Below are 3,933 nucleotides of genomic sequence, written 5' to 3' on the forward strand. Positions count from 1 at the left end.
ACTCAGCAATCGGGCAGCTGCCAGCCGCTTCCAAAAGCTCACTCTGCAGCTACACAGCCCTGGCTTCATGGCTTAACCAGCAACAGAAACACATTTGGGAAACTGAAGCACCTTTATTCTGCCAAGATTAAAAGCAAACATACTTGCATTGCAGAACTTGGCCCCAGGTGAGGTCAGAACTTGTATGTGGTTTCACAACAGAGTTAAAATAGTCACAGAGGCAAGTCCACTGAGGTGGTCTCATGCCAAGGCTAAGGTGGTCTCAAGCCAGCAAGGCCTGTGCACAACCTCATCCTGTCCAAGAAAATACCATGCCACATGCTTGATTCACATGAGCCTCAGTGGGATTCACAGCAGTGCTTATTTTGCTGAACAGGGAAAGGATTATCCATATTTAATCACATGCAGATTGCAAACCATCTCAGCTTGACCTCCAAGAAGCTGCTAACACCACCTGACAGCAGAAACAGCAAAGGAACATAAGGAACCCCTGAAATACCAGGGACTGCAAAAGGTGTGGTTTAAATCCCATGACTTAGGTGAAAGTAAATACTCAACCAGGCTTGCATAGTCAAGAGCATCTCCTAGGAAATGGGTGCTCAAAATATAAAAGAGCAGCTACTGTTACAGACAGGACATCAAGTCCTCTATCTTGCAGCTCTTGCTTCAGGAATTTTCATGGAAACAGCCCGCTGACAATCTGAACCCATCTCCCTTGCTGGTGGCTGGTGCTTGTTTCCACTGCCATAGAAAGACACAATAATTGTGGGACATAGTCAGGTGCTACTGCAGTCTGTATGTCTCAGGCTTAATTAGAACTACTGAAAGTAACTTTCACAATTTATTTTTTTTAACACAAACACCAATTGCAGACAGAGCTTTCTGGATCCTAGGGAGCACATAAACAGTGATCACATTTATCTGTTCCAACTTACCCCTCCTTTGCCTCTCTTCCTGAAATTATTATTACTTTTATTTAATTGGTACCAGGCAGCACACCATGGTTTCAGAGACCATGAATGGTCAATATGGGGCAGATAACTTCCTATTATATGCCCTTGGATCAGAAAATCTCTTCATTTCACTGAATTTCAGCTGCAATTCTTAACATTCATAAACTATTACAAACCTTTCCATGGATTATTAATCCCTATCACTTGGGGTCATAGGGTAAAAGAAGAAAACTCATTTCCTCTCAGGCTTCCTGTCAAGACCAAACAATTCCTTTAGGTATAACAGATCCTGCACTTAACTGGTTTCAAGGAGAATTCATCATACTGCAGATTTGAGTCAATGCTTCTCCTGCCTTCAGGTGTGTGCAGGAGGAGCTATTGTGACTGTAAGAAAAATGATGCTATTCCAAACAACTAACACGATACCCACTTGAGTACACATGCAAAAAGAGCTCCTGCAGCTATTTACAACTATTCACTGAGATTACCTGGACTGAGCCTCTTAAGAGCCCGAACAGAAGTATTATGTTCATGTTTTCATGGGCCTGACTCATCTCGGAACTGAGTGTGAAATCCATGTACTGTGTACAGCATTGAGAGGTTATCATTCTGCTACCAGAGCGTGTATGGTTACTGCAAGAAGCTACTCCAGCTGACAAACCCTGCTAGCAGTTTACCCTAGATGAGGCCATTTCACCACCCCCTAACTGGAGAAAAAAATGTACCTTCCAAAAGGAGAGCAATTCAAAGATTTACTAACCACCTCTTCCTACCCAAACCCACTCCTAGCTTCCCAGCTGGATAACCAGTACTTGGGAATTTGTGCTTCTACACAATATTGCAGACATCGCTGCTGTGGAAAACAACTTACCAGAAGACTCTGTAATTCCTTCCTTTCAAAACCACTGGGGGGAAAGGAGAAACAGATTTTTAAACAAATTAATTTTAAAATCTTGATTAAAACCACAGGAGACAAAAAAAATCTCCTTGAGTCATTGAACCATGCAGAAAAATGCATGACTGAATATACTCAGAACCTGACTCAGGATATTTAAATTCCAACACATAAAAGCAACACAGGACTTTACTGACTGTATTTCAAATTCATCATAAGCTTAAAAGCTGGAAACTTTATAGTCTGTTTTAGCTTGGAAGAAAACAGATGGATTTTGTTGCCTTCCTGATAGATTGCAAGGGCTCCAGACTGAAAGACACAGACTGAAACACATACGTAGGCTAACAGTCTTGCGGCGTTTTATTAGTAAAACATGAGTCAGGATCTGTCATTACTTTTGGAAAGGTGCCCACAGAAAACGCACAGTGTTGAAAAATGAGAAAGCTAGGCTAGTGACAAACACTCTGGAGGCTGGATGCTTGCTGAAGTAAGGGATGGAGCAGAACAGACGCCAAATCCATTAAGCTGGACTGGTGCACCTGCAGGTTGCTACAGCAAGTGCTCATTCACTTGGCAAACCGCAACCTAATTACACACCAGTGTCACACAGCACTCTGGTGTCATTAAGGACATGAGGCTGGAAAATGCTTATGTGGAAACAAATGAGATTGAAGCTGTCTTGGGGTACTCAGTAAAGCAAAAAAGGAAATACAGTCAGCTTGGAACCAAGTGACAAGCCACACCATTTGCAGCAGAACAGGAAGGACCCAGGAAGACTGAAAGTTGCACAGATGAGGAATACACTGTCAGAAGGTAACATGCACACTTGTTAAACTGCTTGTTATGGGAACCTGGTACATGCAGTGCTACTTGTTCCAAGATTTCCAAGATTTCTAGCCTCAATTTTTTTCAGTACAGATTGGATCCACTGTCACACTGGTTTAGTCACACTAGGAGTTTCTCAGAGGCCAAATTCTAACCTGCCAATTAAGATGTCACACATCGAAGCATAAACATTAACTACACAGCAGGTGACAGTCAGCTTTGCCCAAGTACTGAAGTCACCCACATGCATCCGAGTGGGCATCAGACAATGAGGGATTTGTTTGTCAGTTTTAGAGTTCATAAAACCAGAGGAAATCTCTCATGCTTCTGAGTAATTGTTGCTGGATTTTCTAGGGGGGAAAAAAAGAGTTGTTCCTTGTTCATGCAGCCTGATTAAAGGATCCATGTTGTGCTGTGAGTGCCAGCTCTCAGCACTGCAGCTGCTAAAAAAAGAACCTATTAAATCAGAATTAAGTTTTGGACCATACAAGTACTACTGTCTTTGCTGTATCATGTCCATAATTTGCACAAACTTGAATAGGCATGTGCCTAGAATCTTCAGTTTTAAGGAGCAAAATGGCTCAGGAGTATTTCCTTCTGCTATACTACTATTTAATTATAGAGTACTAAAAAGGGGGGAAGGGAAATAGAAGTCTTGTAAAATACCACACCATTACGTTGCCAAAAAAACCCACCAGGACTTACCCCAATGATGCATTCCTCCCAAGTCCATGCGGCTGGCTCATCTGGCGCAACAGAATTCTGCTTCTGGCAGCAGCTTTGTTAGACATTTTCCTCCCTTTTCACTTGGTGTTTATACCAAAGAAACAAGTAACCTTTGAAGATGCAAAAGGAGCACAGGAGAGCGTAAGGAGCTGAGTGCTAGCACAGAGCAAGCAGCTAACTGCAGCACTATGCTAGAAGGAGCATAAATCCTGGCAGTCCTTTGTGGAGAGATTGGTTTCCACCAAGCTCACAAGCCCTTAGAGCAGCTGGACAACAATGCTTGTGGCTTGCTAGTCTTCTCTGATGTCAGATCTGTGGTTGCCCAAAGTTTGCCAAATTGGGGAAGATTCCCCTAAGGTCTGACATATCAGAAAGAACACACTCCATTACACAGAAGGAAATCCATACTGGGTTTCTGACAGGGAAAACACTTTCCCCAAAATAATTTTATGCAAGTTTCCAAAACTTGGACACTACAGATGCATAAACTGAAATAAGTCTAACACTTAACCTCTCTTTCAGGGGTTATTTCCT

Source organism: Acanthisitta chloris, unplaced genomic scaffold, assembly GCF_000695815.1.
Source record: "Acanthisitta chloris isolate BGI_N310 unplaced genomic scaffold, ASM69581v1 scaffold26573, whole genome shotgun sequence".
Lineage (NCBI taxonomy): Eukaryota > Metazoa > Chordata > Aves > Passeriformes > Acanthisittidae > Acanthisitta > Acanthisitta chloris.